Raw genomic sequence first — 21,291 nt, 5'->3', positions numbered from 1 at the left:
TGCCACCACCACAGGTATCAATTATAGAGGAGCACGTCACTATCTACAGCTCAGCATGAGAAATAAAAGGGGCAAGGGTTAACAGTATTCCCAAAGTGCTAGTTTCTAACAAGAATACAATAAACTGTGAGGTAAATAAAGAATGTGTGATGGTGTGCCTTGGTAGCCCTCCAGGAAATAGTATCTTGCACTTGGTGTGTATCTTAGTGTCTTTGAAAAACAACAAACAACAAAGCAAACAAACAACAATGCCCACCCACACCCCCAAAAAACACCCCAAACCAGCCCAACAAAAAAAACATCAGAAAAGCGCCCAGCACAGAGACTGAACTGCAGGTGCCTGATCATTCTGATCTACATGTATACAGGAATCCAATGACTAAATCAGTCTGCAGTGAAGCACAGCTTAAAGCTCTAAAGCTGAAAAGGACACATCATGTAGGTTTGACACAATCTCAGGCTCCTGTTTGAAAATGCTTTGGCCCTGAGTACTTGATGGGAATGTTTTACTGTAGTAACTTAGTTTTAATTTTGAAGGTAGTAAGTAGTTGCAATTGCAGTCTGAGATTCTTTCTTCTGTGAGACTAGCTCATGAATGCTTAATGCTTTTTAATTAAAGAAAAAACAAGAAAAAGTATACAATCTGCACAGTGATTAAACCAGTAAGCCTTGTATCTCCATCTCCCCCAATAAACAAAGCCCCTTTCACATCTGTGGACTATAATCTAGAGCTAATGGTATGGGTGAAAATGTTCATGCCTTTGTGAGCCAAGGTTCCTAATGCAGTATTTACATGCATTTTCCTTTAAGCTTTCATCTGCCACTTTGATGAATTACCTAGTGAAAGTCTCTAAGGTGAACTAGCTGCTCCACAACCACGCTTGGGAAAGAAAGACGAGGTGCTAATGAGGTTAAAGGAAATGTAGTCAGCACCAATGCTAACTCACACAGGTTTGAATATCCACAAAGCAAGGCATTTTCACCTAAACAATCTCTGCTGGTTTCTGGCCTATTGAGCTACAACTTCCTTTTTCTTTTTAAGAAGTCTGCCACAGAATCCATCAATTGTTAGGAAACAAGGGCAGCCGTCAGCAGAACTGTGCAAACCTGAGGAAGGGTCTGAGGCTACATAATGAACATTAACACCCCCCAGAACATCTGTCCCAGATCTTGTTTGAAACATGTTCCTTCTGGGAATAAGTCTTTAGACTGAAACAGTCAGGTATTGCCTAGCCACTTCCTGAATGATGCATGGGGGCTGAGCCCTTGTAGCTGCTCTAGGCAAGTAATTTTCAGTCACCTCACTCAGATTCTTTCAGCCGAAGTCTACAAAATGCACACCTAAAAATTGTCAGAGGAATTCACAGTGAACAGCCACAACATTCTCACACCAGCTGTTTATTATGCTTTGACAACAGTGAAAGCAAGGGGGGGAAAAAGCCATTGGCTATAATATCATCTCATTGGGAGGCAGCGGTGGCACCAGAAATGTCATCTACTTAAGCAATAATAAAGGAGGCACAAGGCAGTTCTTTGGGATTGATGACCAGCTGGAAAAAGTTGATGGCCTGAGAATAACCAGGGGCCATTAAGCCAGAAGAACATTAACTCCACAGAAAACAGTAATTATTACAGTGATATTTTTGAAAAAAAAGCAAAGTGAAAAAAAGCTAACCCCATGAAATATGAGTTATATTTCAGGAGCCTTGCTTCAAAAGAGATGGGGTGAGAGGTAGGCAAGTTTTATAGCATCTTTGTTAATTACTTTGAAGTGCAACATATCATGCATGTAAAAGCTGCTGACATTGAATTGTGCCCATTGTTAATAAGCAGCCATAGTTCATGTGTACCTGAACTCCATGGACAGCACCTCTGTGACAGGGCAGAGCACATGGCTACTGCTACAACACAGGTCAGGCACTTGGACAGCACATGAGCCAAGCACTGTCCAAAAGAACTGCCCAAATCACCTCTCAATTCCAGTCATCCCAAGACAGGCATGGAGAGAGGGAGAATGGAGATTACAATACAAGTTCTTGGTGCAGAGCCCCAGAAGATGGCAAATCAGCTGGTGCTTTTCAAGGATAGATGGGCTACCCCAAGGGAATGAAGGCAGCAGGGGAGCTCTGTAATGGGGTGACAGCCCTCTAACACCTTTGTGCCCACCAGTAGTTCAGCTTTGCACAGCTACCAGCATTCCCACAGGCCAAACTGACTCCTGGCAACTCCCACTTCCAGAGATTAGCCCAGAAGTGCTACTGCTCTATCACAAATGCCTGATTTGGTTATGGAACAAAAAACAATGCCACAGTTGTTTCTGTATTTTCCAATTTGAGGTAATTTGCTCTGTTATTGACTTTAAAATCTATATTGTCCAATCATCGAAAAATGTTATTTTCAGACACTTTAGTGCTCAAGTGCTCGAGAAGAATAAATTGAAAAATGTTCCTGATACAAAAAATATTATTCTCAGATATAATTATTTTCTTTGCGATGAAATCAATTTTTTTTTTTTTTTTGCTTAAAGAAGTCTTTTGATTTTAAAGCCAAGAATTAGAAAAGAAGACAGCTCTCTCCAGTAACATCACGAACACTGTAAAACACACTTTTTCTCATACTGAGTACTTAATGACCTAGTTTCAAGACCCCTGGGTTCAGATCACTCCATTATCAGTAGCGTAAAAATTTCTGTTCTATAAATGAAAGCCAGAATATTTTATCTTGGCAATGATGACCTGGCCACAACAACAACAACAAAACCAAATCCAACCAAACAAGCAAACCCACTCCCCTAAAAAGCCCCAAACCAAAACAGCAAAAAATACCTCGAGTGAGAACAGCTCACTACTGAGTTCAGCAGAAAAAGACCACCTGCCAGTTCATGAACATTCCTCACAGGTACATCTGGAAATATCACAGATGACTTCAAAGTGTATTGGGAGACAAGAGATACCATGAAAGATTAATGAATATCCAAATTTGTTTTGGATGGATGACCTTTAACTAAGCACCTGAGACAAAGTGCAAAATGCTTCTCTTGCACTGCAGCACCTCTATTGTTGGCCAGCATTTGTCAGAGCTGGAATGAGAGGCTACAGAGCTGCTCCTCTCTGTAGCATCTGAACTGTCTTACTGAGCCAGCTGCCTCTCTGCAACAGCTCCCAGACTGACTGCTGAAGTAAAAGCAGTGGTACAAATAGGAACACCAATGTACAGGAAAGCAAATCTGTTCCCATTTTCAACTGAATTAATTCAGTTGAATTCAGTATGTTAATGGTTAAAAAAGCAGACATAAACCCTGAAAAAGCCAGTCTTACTGGTTCAGGAGAAAGTGACCTTATTCCAGAGCAGCCTTGCTTTCTCTTTTTGTTATAAAGCAGGTGATTTCTTTGGAAGGAGTGTCATGTCTCCCCTACCTGGTGGCCATTGTGCCTGGCCTAAGCACAACAGCTTGTGACACTCACTGTATGTTACCTCAGTATTTGCTTTTTATGCTCCTTGCCTTGTGCACAGAACATAATCAACATTTCCTACGTGATGCTAAGGAACCCCGAGTTCACACCATGTTCAATGCAATTCATTACTTCTGGCTTGCTCTTGATTGCTGGGTCATCAGCCACCAGCAAAAACACTAAATTAAGGCTTTGCCAGTGATACAATATTTTGTCCTGGCAGCTTCAATTTTTTTCACTTTCTTGTAGCTTTGAGCAGCTCTGAGGTTTCTCACGAGCTGCTGGCTTGGAACCACTGCTCCACCAGGCTGGCTGCTCCTTCCCAGTGCTGCTGTCCCAGAGGCTTGGAGGATAATCCCCCTGTCACAACTATATCCCGAGCTCTGCAGGAGCTCCAGCCGTGCCCAGCCCATTGCTGGCACATCACAAACAGCTCCAGCTGTTTGCTGGATGCTCCAGCTCTGGTGAGCCCCTGTCATTCAGCACTGCCCCAAGTATAAAGCTTCTCATGCCATCATGACAAAGCTACATGTATTGTTTCTATCAGTGTGCTTCCTTCCTTAGTATTTTCCCTAAAAGACTGAAAACTGTAAGGCCCAATCTGTTTTTCTTTGAGAGATTCCAACAACCACCTTAATGAAGAATAGAAACCCTGAGGCTTCACATTTGCCAAGTAACTTGTGTTCTGCAAGGCAATGCAGCAAGCTGTGGGGCTCAAGCTGTCTCCTTAGTGAAGCACAGCTGTGCACTTCAGAAATGTTTTCAACAATGCAAGGACTCTGGGAGACATGATCCTGTGAAAATAATGCAGGTTCCCTGATTATTTTTGGTTTGTAATATATTGATGGAACAGTGCTTTCATAATACTATGAAAGGAATAAAAAATTGAAAACAAAAACAAAACAAAAAAACCCCCAACCACATTCAAATCAAAAGAGCTTGCTATTTTTCAAGTCCCATCTATGAACTGATGCTATCAAGCCAGTCTTCTCTGAACAGTAGAAGTTATTAATGCATATTGGAATATTGTAGGTAACACTTTTGTGTATAAAAAACTGGAGCAAAAAACCCAAACAGAAACACCTAAAGCATGAGAAGAGTTTTCAAGTTGCTGACTTAAATGCCCTTTTAAAGTCTCTGTGAGTTTTGATTTTGTGGTGCCAAGTTCAGCTCTGAAAGATTATTTTGCTTTGACCATGACATTTGCACGTCATACAGGGAGCGTAGCTTTATTTCTACACTCTGCATGTCAGCTCAGACTTCCCCCTCAAGTTTCATAAATTTTTGATCCTTTAGCCCTTATGCTAGATAAGCGCACTTTATGCATGGACAGTGGTGTCAAAGAGGGGAAAAAAATCCTCTCAGCAAACACATTTATAATTATTGTTGAAGTACACTTTTGGAACATTAGAGAATTTACCATGAAAACAAACTGCATTATCCACTAAACTAAAAGCACTCATTGCCTTCAAAACTATATCCCAGTGACTGATACCACCCAAGTAAACAGAAAGGGTTAGGGGATACCACTTGCCCAACGTTGTTAATCCTTATGCAAATCCAAATAACAAGCATTTGCAGCAAAACTTTGCAATTCAAAAAGGGTCTGGCAAGTCTGCTCATAAAGATAAATGCATGTCTGTTTAAAAAGATAAAAGATAAAACAAATGAATTTCTTATTACTTCTCTTTGTTTCCTATGCTCTAGAGCTTGAATATGCAAATATTGTGGAAACATTAGTATTGTCATTTCCCATTGATTCCTCTGAGTTAGTTACATAACTGGACTCTGCCTTCAGATATTGGATAAGATAGTGGAACAGTCAAACTCCAGCACATTCCTCACACCAGTGATCACAGCACCTTATGTTTTATTCTGCCAAGGAATCAAATTTGGTTTTTTGCCATGATACCCTACTGAGGGGCATCTGCAAAACCTGTAGGAAAAATACAATATTCCTTTTTTCAAAAGGTCCTTAGACAGATCTAATTAAATTTCAGAATATGAGGCTATATTATGAAGAGGGAAAAAACCCAACAAATGCACTCCACAAAGCCTTCACTGGAGCAATTTTCTTAGAAAAAGTACCGTTAAGCATATTAGTCAATGAAGAGTCTTCTGCTTGTGTGAAGTGTTTTCCGGCACATTAACTCGTTTTCAGGGGACTGCCTGCTAGTCAAAGCTTCCATTAGATTAATTAAAATATGGCTTCTCTCACTGGAAAGAAAAGGCATGAATTTGGTTACAGGACATTGACCGCCTATAGAAACTGAGCCCTTTCTAGTTACATGAAATACTTGAGCAGGAGCAGCAGCACGGGAGATGAACAACAGGGTAACTTTTGGTATATGGGGCACATTTCTCTTCTTATTTTAGAAGCATGATTACCAGGTGCTGATGTTTTCCCCTAAGCCACCTGAAGTGAATATAAGGTGCAACCTTGCAAATTGTCAGCCCATATAAAGCTAAGATTTAGAGAGTAGTTTCCATCCTGGAACCTATAAATGTGTCCCATGAGGAAGATTAGTATCAATCATAGGCTTATTGGAGAGGGAGATAGGATACAATGATAACCTGAAGCTATCAACTAGAGTAATGGTCTCAGAAGAAAAAGCAATCAGAGAAAGAAAAGAATATCCTCAATGAAAGGCAGAACTGGAAAATCAGGCAGGAATGTATCATGTTGATGAACATGAACTGTTATACAAGAGAGAGTGTCATATGAACAATATACAGGTTCTAAAGAAATGGTTATTGCCTAATGTTTATCTTAAAAGGAGTGCAAATAGACATCCATATTACATCAAACTGCTTTACTTTTGTTCTGCAGTTAAAGTACTTACACTAAAATGAAATAAAGCCACAGGCATGGTGTCTTAACTATGCAAATTGTTATCACTGAAGTGTCAGAAAACCAGAAATTATAACGATCTCCAGGAAAGGTAGTGGACAGTTTGGATTTTTGCTTCAGAATGTTTTCACATCAACTTCTCTGCTTTGCTTTGGTATGTTTTGGCAGTTCTTTCCAGTTTAAATACTTCATGTAAGTATGCCCTCATATGCTCTCTCTGCACCTGTCATGGGTATGCAGGATATTTTTTTGAGCTTCAAGCTTCACAGGGTCCCTTTTTTAATGTAACCCAGCTTTAAAGCTAAGCATCAGTGATATTTAAAGTTTGTCCTAAGTTTTCAAATTCAAGCACTTTTTACTTTCTGTGGCACTATCCAGCACATCCAAATGCATCTGAACTCCCACTACAACTATTATCTCTACAAGGCAATAATGCGATGGGCATTGCAAGGACAAAACAAGTCTTTCCAATGGTAGCTGGTTTTAACAGAACTTAGCACAGCATGCCCCTAGAACAGGTCAGATTAAATGTAAGACCAAATCTCCAATTACAAATAATTTTTCTAAAATGTATTTTCTCTTGTATTTCTCAATCTGGTTGAAGTAGAGTGAAATAAAAAAATAACGGTGTTTATTCCTTTGAAAGGTCTTTGTTCAAAAATTTTGTTCAAATGTCTTTCCTTCAAAATCTGTCAAAAATGTTCAGCCTCATGGTCTTTTGATTCTCATGCAGTAGCTCCATGTAATCTTCATCAGCATGTTTTATGTAAACCAGGCTGTTCTATATCCTCTTACTTCTGCCCCTCTGACTTAACAGCACACCAGAAACTAGAGAATAAAATTAAAGAAAGCAGATTTAAACCCTTTCCCCCCTCCCCAGAAGATAGAGCATCTGAATCTAAAATGTTTTTCTGAGGATGTATTAGATTCAATAATAGACAAAGTTGTACCACCTCCACAGCAGGACCCCAAGGCAGCCTCCAAAATCACTGACATACTGACACCAAAGACGGATGCTGGAAACAGGTACTGGCAGCTGAAGTGGCCAGAACATCCATTTAACTTAGGAGTGACAGGCTGCAGAAACACACTGCAAATTTCTCCCATGCACATATTAGAAAACTCTCTCTTGAGCATTTTGTGCTAAAGTATTTATATATTTAGTTGTGGACAAAAAACAAATGCAAGGAAAACATCCTGAAGACAGACATATAAACATCAGTATATCTACAACTAGGTATCATACAATTTTAACTGATTTTGGACTACAACTGCATTTGAAAAATAAATGTTTTAATTCAGGGGTCAGCTCTTTCAGTTTTGGGGGTTTTGTTACAAGGTCTCTCTCATATTCAAAATATATCTCTGCAATTGTTCACTATTACTACAGTCCCGATCAGGAGAAAAAATAAACACATTTATCCAATCAGGATATTTGCATTGAGTCTATTTGTCTGCATGCAGGTTAATATGAAATTAAAGACTTTGTACATGGAACCGTTTAGCACTGAAATGAACCTGCCAGAGAGGGTTAATCAGACAATCAAGTACAAGAGCTGCCACTCTGCCAGTGTGGCATTGCTTCTCCACAGAGGTGCTCTTCAGCTTGCAGCAGAATGTCAAAGCTGTGTTCTGCGTGGCTGAAAAGGATGAGGTTAACTGGAATCTCTGGAGGAACCACTGAAAAAGGCTGGCTGGAGAGAAAGGAAGGTCCCTCTCAGAGGAAGGCACCCTGAGCTGCAGGGCTTGTGAGAATGGGGAGCCCTTGAAAAACTGAGCCAGGCAAGAGCTGATAGCAAGTCAGCTAATTACGAGAGCAGGGGCTGACCTTGCTAGGAGTAAAGTCTGTTTCCAGATCTGGGTATTTCACAGATGTTTAGGGCAGGGGCTTGTGGCTGTGGCACACAAATGCTTTTATTTATGCTTTACTGTCAAGTAATTTGAGTGAAGCATGATTCCCAAGCACTCAGTTAACACCCTTCAGTAATATTCCTTGTTTAATGATGTAACTGATATGAAACAGGCAAAATGATGTAACTTAAACTCACAGCTACATAATGCATTTGGTCAAGGAATTTGAAGTGTAGGAAGGTGTGCCAGAGAGAATGCAAGAGGTAGGTTTAAAATACAAATCAAGAAAAAAGGAATCACCTCTTAATGAGCAGCAGCAGAAACAAAACCTTCATGCAAAGAGGTGAAATATGGAGTCCCAGAGTCACAGGGGATTTCTGAGTGCTTTATACACTTTATCTACTTTTTATTTTACATTATTAGTCTTAAACTGTACTCCTTGGATGTGAGATGTGTGTCATTTAAGTGCATTTTACCTAGCAGTGGCACTGAACAATTCCTAATCACTTCTTCCTGGGTTGGGGGTGGAGTGTATTTCACTGGATCCCTGGATCCATGTCACAATCAGAACAGGATGCAAAGAGAAGTTGAAAGAAGGCAGGAACAAAAAAAAAGATAGGTGGATGCACAGCTGTCCTTAGTGACACAGAATGCACATAAAAATCAGCCCAAATTACTATGATAAGATAGGTGACAGTGGTGGTGGTGATGGAAGAATGAAGAGGAGAACACGGCAGCACAACCAAGAAGTTCTGTGTTGCAGATACTTTCTCCAAGTACCTCTAAGTCTTTCATTGTTTAAAAGTCACCATTACTGAATGCCTTGACATCTAACTGATTACCTGTCAGCAGGAAGTTTTAAATTCTATAACCAATGTTTGATTTTCATGGCTCTGTACCACACCTGGCTGCAGCCCAGGATTCTTCTTTCATGTGAATTAACTTCTGTCCGTGTCTTCAGAGCAATAGGCAAATTCTAAAGCAGCTTTTCTGCACTGCACATGGAAGTTCATCTTTCCAGCTTTACTGCCCTGAACAAGGCTCACCCATCTGAACAGCACATTTTTACAAACTCACACCTTCTCTAGAGCCACAATTTCAATCGTCATGACAGAGGGCAGGATACTGTCTTCTTGTAAGGGAGAAACACTGTAGTGACAGCAGTGTTTGGTACCCAGCACACCCTCGGAGCCCTGAGCTGTGCCCACCTTGCTGTGCCCTGTGCAGGTGGAGCCCCCGAGCCCCAGGGCTCTGTGCAGTGTCCCTGCACCAGGGACCCTCGGAACCCACTGTCACACTGGGTTGGCACAGTGACAAACACATCTGTGCAGGACAGGGCACACCAGGGACAATCTGCCAGGAGATGGCACGAGAGCACAATCCTGGCTGAGTCACAGGCACCGGGAGAGCCGGAGAGTCCAGAGCGCTCACCAGGGACAGCCACTGAGGCCAGCTGGCAACCTGACATCCTAAAACCAGTGTGGACAAAGGGGGAATTTCACCTTGGGCAGGGCAGTGTCTGCACTGTGTCAGCCCTGCCGAGTTCCCAGACTTGCACATCCCGAGGATAAAACCAGGAGAATGCTCCCAGGAGAAAGCCCAGCTCTGTCAGCACAGCACAGCCGGGAGGAGCCTCTGTCCTGGAAACCCACATTTGCAGAAACGCAGCCAAACTCCACTGATGTGTCAGCACTTAATTACAGCTGGAGTCAGGTTCAAATCTTTCCCTTTCTGTCGTGTGTTCTGCTTCCAGAAACATACCCTCAGAAAGAAAAAAAAAAGCAACAGTGCAAAATTTCTACCCCCCAAAAATAATAATCACGGTACAGCCCTACTATTATAATTAAACAAAAATTAATTACATTTTAGAGAAGGGGACAGGTTCTGAAGGCTTAGCTGGTTTCCTTTTTAATTACTGTGTAATATTGTGAACACAGCAAAAATCTTCTTTTTAACATGCTAAATGTGCTGGGGGTTATGTTTGCTTTAACACACTGCAAAGGATGCTACATTTACATTTAATTAAAAACAAGTTATTAAAATAGCTTATTTTGATTCAATGTATATTTACTTAGTATGTGGATGGTTTCATATCAGAAATAAGATTTTTTTTTTTCAATTAGTATTGACCAATAGACACCTGGGAGAGCAAATAAAAGCAATGTATTTTCAAAGGAAAGCTTATTAATGCAAAAACATTTCGCCTGTCACAACTACATTATTTTTGTACATTCACCTTTTCAAAAAGGAATCAATCTCTATTCCAAAAGCTAAACAGTATGTTACCTTTCTGACAGGAACAAAATAATACAACCCCAGAAACTGGAACACATGCAAAATCCCACACCAAGTGTGAGCTACCCTCCAGCCCAGAGCGATCTGAAGAGACAACTCCTGTGGGGAGATGGGATCGTCCCTTCCAGCTGTGCAAGGGCTGAGGGAATGCAGGCTGGGTCTGCCAAACCTGGCAGAGCATTTGGGAGAAAGAAACTCTAATTTTCAGCTCCTGAGCAGCCTTACACAGGATTCAGGCAAAGATTTTGGCAGATGCAGAAAAACAAATGTAGGCATACAGTTCACTTGAAATTCAAATGAGGAAAGAGCAAAGCTCATTTATGTGCTTTCAGGGTTAGTCAGCAGCTAAGCAAAGATTATTTTAAACTGAAACTTTACATTTAGATTTAGGAGTAGAGCTTTAACTGGGTTAAGTCCTGCTTTACACACCAAAGCTCTTCATGGGATCTATCTCTGGGTTTCTGTATTAAATAAAAGTCTTAGGGAACCACTTCTTTGTAGCCACATACCTGATTCATCACTCCTTGGAAGGTTACAATAAATGTCTCATGGAACCCTACTAATTACCAGTAAATCACCAAAGTTGGAAGTGTCAGCAGCAAATCCCAAAAGAGTTCAAGAGAAAAGCCGAATATTCAAAGAGCTCTGGGGTGAAATTGTGTCACTTTACAGATGAACCTGTAATCTATGTGAAAATAAATGATGTATAATGATTACAAAATTTGAAATCAAATCTTCACATGGGGACAATTCAATAAGGTTAGGTGATTATAGGACTATGCAGCAGCATCAATTATGGAGCCAGAAATAGTCTCATGTCCCTCAGAGGCCACAAAAACTCTGCATTGCTTTATTCACCAACATCAGAGGGCATTCACTTTCATCAAATAGTCTGGGGGGGTCTCGTCTGGAGGGAAAAAAAATAAATAATGGAAGGCATGAGCCCAAGAAATGACTGGCAATGATCCTAACTTATCATCCAAGCTACCATTTGCTCTGCCAATTGATGGGAAATGAAGTGTGATCGATTCTGGTCCACTGTACATCGTTCCCACTGACTGACCTGCCAACTCTTTGATTGAATAATTAGCTAAGATATCAATAGCTGCCATTTTGCACAAAGCTCACAAAACAAAACCCCAAAGTTTTAAGAAAATGGACAATCACCATTTTATCTGTAACTTTACATTTTCTTTCACGTGTAAGCCTTGATATTTCCAAGACAAGGAACAAAAACATAACAGTACAAAAGAAGTATTAGAATCCAGGAGCATGAAATCTAGAGGTCAGTGCAACCCCTGAAGTAATACAACATACATTTTTAATCTTACAGATGAATAATAAGCCATATCAAAAGGGATTAGATCTGTGCTCCCCATTTACAATAGTTCACTGTAAGTAGCAACCTATTTTCCATTCTCACTACCAGGGGAAGCAGCGTTAACTCAGGTGCTGGGTGGTGACTGACAGCAACACTGACATTTTAATAGCAGCTACTGTTTAAGAGCACTATCACCATCTTGTGCTTCTTAAATAAAGATTTAATCTACTTTTGATGCAGCAGAGCTCTGCAGACCTGGCAATCTGCTGTTAGGGCACATGGAAAGGTGGGGGTTTCTTTACTCCCATCACCCAGTCCCACACCGGGTGTGTAACAAGCTGTTCCAAAGCCATAAATTAGGCTCAGCAAGGCACTGCCTGACATTATACTTTACATTACAGTCCCAAGCCTGAAGTGCTAGCAAACAGGGACACTGCACTTACTGTTCTATTTCAGACATAAATGGTGTTAACTGCAAAGACAAATCAGTTATTCAGTGCAAAAATGAGACATGACTTGTAAACTGTACCCTTTATAAGTATTTTGGCATTTCCAACTTTAGTTCACACACATGGATGTAATTCCCAAGTATCCAGATGTCATAGCCATATCTAAAGGCATCACTTGTCCCCAAACCATTCTGTGGTGGCTTTGAGTGTGCTCACCACTTTTTCCCCTAATTCTCACATCTACTTCCCTCCTGTATAGAAATGAAGATCAAAACCAGAAAGGGGAATAAATGTAGAAACTGAAATTGCAAATACATCACCTAAAATGAAGGAAAGGGCTAGTGGCTTACAAGGCAGGAATGGAGAAATCATGTGAAAGGGAAAATCACAGAATAACAGAATCAATCAGGTTGGAAAAGACCTATCCTACTCCACCTCATGGGTGACTGTTTTTTTTCCATGCTATGTTGTAACAAATCCTAGCCTTTGTTAGGACTTCGCTAAGTCCTAATAAAGACGTGCTGCTTAGTGCTCACTTTAATGTGCATAAACAGACACTTCTGGTTTGACAGGTAGGGGCATCTCAGCCCAAAGAAAGCAGATTCATCTTTCCTTCTGGGCTGACAGAAGGGAAGAGCATGACTGGTATCAACAAAAGGCTTCCTCTGCCCCCTGTCCTAGGTCTTGTTTCTCAATTGGCAGAAAATCTCATACCAGTGCCATCCTAGTGCTGGCAGTCTGTTTGACTGATCACCCCCCTGAATTGCTTCAACAGTGTCCACCCATGAAGCACAGGCTATGCAAGTGCTGTGCAGGCAACACTTCCTGTGGAAATGTGAATTACTGATGTATTTAGTGTTTGCTGATTAATATTGTCTGAGGCAACCTGGTTCTGTGCATTTCACATGTCAAAACAATTCCCTTGCTTGTTCTGAACGGTGCCTTTTAATTCTGTTTGAAGACCCATTATCCAACATTATCTCACAATACTTTACAATGTGTTCACCCCTCCTGAATGAAAGACTGGAATGACCAACTCCAAGCCCACAGGCAGACAAAATATTAACAGTCTTGATCAGAAGTAACTGCATCCTTCCTGTATTACTTATGGCAGTTGTCCAGCCTCTATTCTTTTCATGAAAAAAGCAACAATAACAAAACAAAATCCACCACAAAATAACTCACCAAAGAACCCCAATTAAAAAAATTCTGTGGTTTTTTTTACAGGGTTTAGCTCTGGTGAGTATTAATTAAGCACTGTGAATATCACAGCAAAAAAATGCCTCCTTTCTTCCTACTAGCAAGACTAGCAGCAGGTGGGATAAAAAATATAAAATATTCTACTCTTTCCAAATTAGCCCAAAGCACAAACTAGTACCAGTATTCTCTTTGTTCTTCTCACCCCGAGCAAATCCTACATGAAGTTTGAGAAAGACAGATGCAACTTGAGCAAATTGGCTCCAGGAATCAAACAACTTATCTGGGAAGAGGTAGGATATCTAGACTCACATTCCTTGAATTGATTAGTAGGCATCAGTGATAATGACAACATGATGGACTGACAAGACTTCATTTTCCTCCAAGACTGGGAAATTCTGATTCCACTTGGCAATAAACATAAATTATTTACAGAGTAAAAATTTGGCAGATGCCATGCACATGGGTGTATGTAATCCTTTATACCATAATGTCTACATGCATAATTTACATGCATAATTGTGCACTATACATGCATGGATAAAATTGACAGAACTGCAAGCAGAATACTTCTATCTTGAAAAATATTACCCTTATTAACTGTTCATCTTAATACCAAGCCTGTTCTTAACTGATTGTTTTATTGAGTATTGGCAGGGTTTTTTATTCACCTAAAGCTCACTGAATGAAGGAAAATTTGCAGTTGTTTAGCAGGTCAGGTCACAGTGGATAAATAAGCCTCAGGACTGCCTAACATGCCAACACATCCTACAAAATAACATTTACTAAACAGATTTTCACAAGCAGCAATTTCTATTTAGTAAAGTGGTAAATGCCATCTTGCAATATCTGAAAGAATTAAACATTCTCTGTGAAAATTAGCCATACAGCATCACAGGAGGTTCCCCTTTATCCAGCATCAGTTAAATTTTGCTGTCTTCTAGGAAGGAGATTAAATTTCCCCTTTACAACTCTGTTTCCAACTGTCTAATGCACTTTGGCAAGCTTTCAAAGGCAGGCTGGCACCAATGAATTCTCTTTCCAATCCAGGCCATTTCCTTTGCACCAAGCTTCTCTACTCAGTGTTTTTTCCTTTCTTTCATGGTTGCTTACTCTTCAGTACATCATCTTTTCCTAGGCTAAAATCTCTACACCATGTACATGCCATTGTAGTGATACAACTACAAATGAAGTAAATTTGTGGTAAATAAGATGGTCAATTAAGAACACATTTGAAACATCCTGAAACCAATTTTTAAATATGAAGGAAGCAGATAAAAAACTGACAACATGAATGTGAATTTTAAGATGTAACAGAAATCATCTGGGCTTTCTGTAAGGCTTAAATATTTTTCTATTCCTTTTGTATTTGCCATATGACTTAAACCTAGAAATTACAGCACTTCTGGACCTTAGTAGACAGCCTTCCTTCTAGCAACTACATAAGGCTTTTCTTGACTTAGACATCACCATCTGAGAAGAATTAATTGCTGCATATCATAGTCTTTGATGATTTTTATAGTATCTTTGATGATTGATGATCTGTTTACTCTTCTTACCATACTGCCGATTACACAATTCTAAAATACATTTCATAATATTGTGTGTTTTTCTTAAATCTTCAGCACATGGGGTGACAGAATTGGAGAAGAACGAGTTTCTCAGAAAGACAGAGATATGATATCGAGCGAATGTGTGAAGAATGGTCACATATGCCCACTTCAGGCTTCTCTAGTTATCACAACTGAGATATTTCTGTTTAAACTGTATCTACTCTTTATCCAGGAGTTTTTATGTACTCCTAACAGTGAAATGTGCCATAGTCTCCTTGTTAACCCTCTTAGTGTGAGGATTCCTGCCAGGGTTTTGGAGAACAGTGCTCTGACACTAATTAAGCCCAGCATTTCCCCTGCCTCAGTTTAACACATCCTTCTCCCCAGAATCACATCTGCAGCAAAACCTGAGACTATCCTGTGCAGACAAAGCTTCTGCAGGGTAACATGACTTCAGCCTCACAGCATCTCCTCTCTGCTTGCCCACCCTGCTGCTGGCTCCATCCAGCAACTCCAGGACATGCCACGATGATTTGGGATATCTATTCTTACTCTATCCCTCTCAAACAGATGCACTGGAGCCTCTATTTGCTTTACTCTTCCCACTTCGACAAAAGACTACTGTGCTGCTTCCCCTTCTGGAGAACTGGCCACTGAGTCACCTGGCACATGTCCTGGTGACAACAGTATGGTCATTTGGACCACTTTTGTCCTCTCTGCTCTTGCCTTCCTCCTCAGCAAAACCCAGCAACTCTTCAACTCATACTTGCAGGTAAAATTTCTTCTGACCTCGGGAGAGAAAATGCATCTGTTTCAGTCTTAGTCCAGCTCTTGGCACTCGTGTACAACTCAGAGTGACAATGTGAATGGAAAATTTCTTAAAACAAATTTTGAGTGAGATTGTAACTGTCTGATTGAAACACTTGCCAAAATCCTTTATGCCAAATGAGAGACGTTACAGGCTGTCTTAAAAATTGATGGGGAATGAATGAGCTACCTTCTTAGACCTGGCAGGAGTGATTTGCATCACAAAGCCAGCACTGCCTTCTGGCATCTCAGAGGTATTGTCAGCCAAGGACTGAACAGGTAGGGATGCAGATGAATCACTCACTCCTAGGCTTCAGCTGTAGGTACAGCCCAAACTATTGCTCCCTGCCACTTTCTTACCCCCACAGAAAAGCCTGTGGTCTGTCCCACGGACGCTTTCAGCTGATGCTAACACAGTGAGCAGGGTGCAGCCTGAGCCCTGACCTCCCTGCTCAGGTGCAGCACAGAGGCACCTCCAGGCCTCCCCCCAGCACTGCACAGTTCCTCTAGGATAAAATCCTGGAGTTCTGCAGCTCAAATCCTGAACTATGATGAGCCAAGATATGCCATGAGCAGATACCACGGATTTCATCCATGTAACTTCACTTTGGCATTAAAAAAAAAGAGCATCTTCTAAAAAGCTCTTCCCTGGTGAGCAGAAAATATATAATATTTTAATTTATCACCAAGCCCATTTTACATTGAAACTGACTCAATTTAAAGAATTTTCAATCCCTAAAAGGTTTCAAGCAATTCCCAGTAAATTTTCATGTCTAGATACATCAATAAATTCAGTCTCTTAAGCAGCAAGAATAAGCCACCATGGGAATTACACTGCATTTAGCAAATGTATGCAAATAAATTTGATCAACAAAAATATCCATTTAAATATGAAAAGTCAAATACTATTTGTATTGATCAGCATTGAGCATAATTTCACCCATTTTTTGTTTTGTACCAGAAAAACTGCAAAAGGGTGATTCCTTCACAGCCACTAATCCTGCTGAGCTTCACCTTTTACCCTGGTTTCTTCATGAAATTCGTTCCAGCTGCTGAGTGTGACAGGTATGCAGCAATATATGCTTGGTGATGAGCACTTGTGACAGCGTTTAGGCTGACCCAGTTTTCAAGGCAGTTCATATATCTTAGTGGGAAAAAAAATCTGTATCAATGAAAAGGATAGGAATGCTATTATCACATTGTCTCTACTGACCCCTCCCAAAGAGAAAGAGAGAGAACTTTCCTCTGTAGTCAGCCTTTCCCATTCTTAGGCAATTTTTATTCTAGAGACATGTCACTGGTATAGCAAAACAAGTATATTATGTTGGGAAAAAGCAATCTTAGCAGAGATTCAGCTATATGGCAAAGAAAGTGCTTTTTACTGGGCAAGTTGCATCATTCCCTCAATCATGCCAAATTCTGCCAGATTTACATTACAAATCCTTCTACATTACTGTCTCCTCTAAAACAACCGTGCCTGGCTGTGATCACCTCTTTTCTCATCTCTCAGCATAGGTCTGGGGTCTGATGTCCTCCTATCACCATCAGCAGTAGCACACAAGAATTATTATTCCCATTATTCACATCCTACAGAAGGCAACAGTCTCCACTGCCATTAGGACGAGGCATTCCCCTGAAAAGCTCTAGAATTTCCTACTGCTTTAGTCTTTCTTTGTGGCAAACAAACAACTACAACCAGTCCTTCCACTGACCAACCACAGAATCAGGCTGACCAATAATGCACTGAAAGCTTCCTACACCCACTTCTCTGCTTAGCTGTCATATGAGAACAGCTTTGCTTGATTACTAAATAAGTGGTTTTTACAAGAATAAAGGTAGTTTATTGCTTTCGAGCCAAGTAATTCTCTGGTCAAAACCAGAAAAGCAAATTTAAAAATTCCTCCTCCCGCTCTCTTCCACATCAGATTCATTTAATAAAATGGATGTATCTCTTACAGCCTAGTTTTCTTCCCCTACCTCTTAGAGCCTAGCTCAATATTTGGATGCCAGGTGCTTTCTCTCTTACACTGTAGAGCTTAATTAGGATTTGAAACTCTCTGCCAGTTGGCCACTTGGTTGATGATGACTAAGACAGAAAATGAATTTTAAGTTCAATACTCTTTTCCATTGCTTAATGCAGAAATAACAAAGAGTGAATAAGGAGAAGAGATGGTGAACTGATATTGCACAACATGCTTGCCTGACTGCTGGAGAAGCTCATCAGTGCCCCGAGGGCTTTCACCAGCTCTCTGTAAAATGGTCATTGGGTAAGATGCAGACAGAGCAGTGGCTGAACCCAGCTCTTCCCATCATCAGCTCTCACTGCCCCTTCCTCGGATCTCTGTGCCTACAGGCACACCTTCAACCCCCAACACAAAGTCTGACCACTAAATGAGTTTGTAGTTTAAAGATTAGGGTTGCATCCTTGAGAAAGAATTGTAAATCATTTCTGAAATCACCAAGGAAGAACAAAGGGTTTGCCTCCTGCACTGTAGATAAGCTCTCTAACCACCAGGCTACTCTCCATGGCAAAGCAGAGCAGCTCCTTGTTTAACTGGAGGATTTAACCTTGTTTAACTTTGAACTTTTGCAAAGTTTACCTTGATCACTGATATTTGAAAAAGGGGCAGAGAAACTTATTTCAGGACCAGCATTAGGACACAGTGAAGGAAGGTGTTTCCTCAGAGCTATGAATAAGCATAAAGATATTTAAAGATATTTAAGACAACTCCTCCCTCATTGTTTTCTATTATTTCTTGCTATTATTTCTTTCTATTATTTAAGTTTTTTGGTTTCCCCCCACAGATAACTACATTCTGTCTTATGCTAATATATAAATATTTATTGAATACTACATAAAAGAACCAGATTTGGCATTTTATGTCCATACACAGTTACACCTCTATGGCTTAAACAATATCAATTTAAATACTTCAAGTATATTACAGTTTTACTCACTTGCACAGAGCTTCCTGAATGTTATAAGAGGAGATGTTATTTCCTGCCATACAAGTCCAGGGCAAAACATTACTCTATTTATGTAACATGCTTTTGTCTTCCTTTCATGCACCTTTATCTCCATTGTTAATTTTGTACCATCAAGTAAATCCCAATGTTTATGTCCTGTAAGAATATGAAACACAGTATTCCCTTCACAATAACAGGGAAGCATAAATACTGTACCTTTCCTCCTGAAGATAGATTTCAATGTATTCTTGACAGAGAAGTGCCCACCTTATTGATACAAACACCATCTGAGAGCATCAGAATTGCAGCAATAGTTAGGCTGCTCACATGAATCACAAACTCTTTTTCAGCACATGTGAACTGGGATCTTACTGCCCTAAACACTGATACATAAATACAGTTATTTGACATAATGCAATTTCAGAGCAAAATCACATCAGTGCATTGACTTAATACCAGGTTGTGTATGACAGTCTCATATTCTTGGCTGATTACTTAGAAAATTCAGCCTAAACTGCCATGTGTAAGTAAAAAATATATAACCTATGGAAAATAAGATTAATAACCTTATTGGACAGATGCACTCTGAAATTTTAATTCTGCCTCAATTCCTGTTTAGCAGAAGTTCATTAAATTCCTATATCATGAGTCTGACCTAGAAAAGTAAATAAGTACTCTGTTATTCCCTTTAGAGCCCTGAGTTACTAATAAGGAATTATAAATCTCCAGTCACTTTGTCAAGCAGCCAAATGCATCCCAAGTGAAACACAACTGCAAAGTTCATAAAAATGAGACCAACTGAAATGCAAGAATAAAAATGTGATTTTGTTTTATAGACCATGAACTAATACCACATTGTTTCCGCTTTTGTGAACTGCAAATATGAACAAGTAGGAATGCAGTAAATGCAACTAACTTCACCCACCCAAGCCAAGTCTTCACCGGGCCTTGTTTGTCTCCTCTTTGAGCATCAAGTTACTGCACTTACACAGGACTGTTCATCATAAATGTTTAAGCTTTTATGAAGACAGATTGGTAGCATAGATGTGAAGAGATTAAGGAGCAAATAATCATAAAATATTCCCACGTTCCTCAGCCAAAGTCACCATGCAAGCCATTATGGGTCTGGTAATGGGATCATAGTTCCCTGATCAACTTCCAGCCCTAAACCCTACAGAGTATCATGGGCAATGCTCCAGTAAAATGATAAGCAGGTACATTACTAGAAATTTATGAATAATCACATTGAAGCAAAGCCACAGCCTTTCTGTGCTAAGGGTGAAACCTGGGCTCTGCTGGAAAACCTGGACCACTGATAAAAGTTCTCTTGGCTTCAGTGGGTCTAGGACTTTCCCTTTTTTCCTAAATGTTTCCTGAAAATCTGCTTTGGATTTGTTGATTCATCTGTTGGATGACCTTAGTTATACTATCCAGGCTATGTTAAATATAGTAGCTTGAATTGTCATTACCTACAGCAATTAAGCCTATAATTAGATCCCCTTCAATGTCTTCTTGACTTGCAAATGCATCTCTCTGACCTTCCTGATGCTGTTTTACATTTGACCCTGGAATTTCTTTGGTTGCTTTCCTAATACAATAGCTCCAAAGTTGACTTTGAACTATCTGGCCAAAAAGTGGAGCCCTGGTTTTAACAGTACAGTGAGAATTATTTCTAATCACGTTTCTTCTCTCTAACGACAAAAGACCTAAGATTCATTTACAAATCATCCCACTGCTGTTTATTCCACTGCTTTTGCAACTGTCCACCAGCCCACAGCTTTGCAGAACATTCTGTATGCTGCTGAAACTTCAAAATTTGCAACTGTACACATAAACATTGGATTTGGTAAGAATTTGGCTATACTGGTAGGACCTTTCTCCTTGCAAGGCTGACTCCACCTGTCATGAGGAAACCCTCCCAACAAGACCATAAAAGCCCTGAAGTCCTGTCTGCTCCCAGAGACGAAGATAGCACCTCTGGTTCACAAGAGTCATGTTCTGGCCATGACTAAACCTTCCCAAGTTAAACACTTCTCATTTGGCTGCTGCCTTCTGAGGGCAGAATGGACTGGACAACATAAAACAGTGGGACTCTGTGGTGTGAAAATAACTTGAGATAAGTTATAACATGGCTTCACAATTTGAATAATACCTGATGCATTTGTCATGCTGATTTTTAATTTCCTATCCACCCCTAAAGCTGAGATGGCACCAATATTTACATAGCTGGAACACTGTACCTGTATAAAAATGTGAATGAAATCATTAAATTAAGATTGCCTCCAAGAAACTGTTGCTTAGGCTCATTAGCAATATAATAGTGCAGTAATTGAAATGCATGCAAGAAGCTGTTTATTCAACTGGCCAAGAAACCTGACAGTTACTAAAGGCAATCTTAATCTATACAAAGAGAGGGTTAATTAAAAATATGCAAATAATTCATGTTTTTGTGTTTCAAACTAAGAAGTACCTAGCATGCCATTCAAATAGGTAATGAAAAGACAATGGATCCTCTGGAAGACCACAATGAGAAGTGAAATACATTGTA

General features: G+C 40.1%; 1 protein-coding gene across 1 annotated transcript in view; it reads right to left on the bottom strand.

The window, feature by feature from the left end:
- ST6GALNAC5 (ST6 N-acetylgalactosaminide alpha-2,6-sialyltransferase 5) overlaps nt 1–21,291 on the bottom strand; it is a 70,288-nt gene that overhangs the window by 15,278 nt on the left and 33,719 nt on the right. The gene's annotated exons all lie outside the window — the stretch shown is intronic.

Source organism: Catharus ustulatus, chromosome 9 (genome assembly GCF_009819885.2).
Source record: "Catharus ustulatus isolate bCatUst1 chromosome 9, bCatUst1.pri.v2, whole genome shotgun sequence".
Taxonomy (NCBI): Eukaryota; Metazoa; Chordata; class Aves; order Passeriformes; family Turdidae; genus Catharus; species Catharus ustulatus.
Note: the sequence above shows the minus strand (reverse complement) of the source record. Positions and strands in the feature narration are given on the sequence as shown.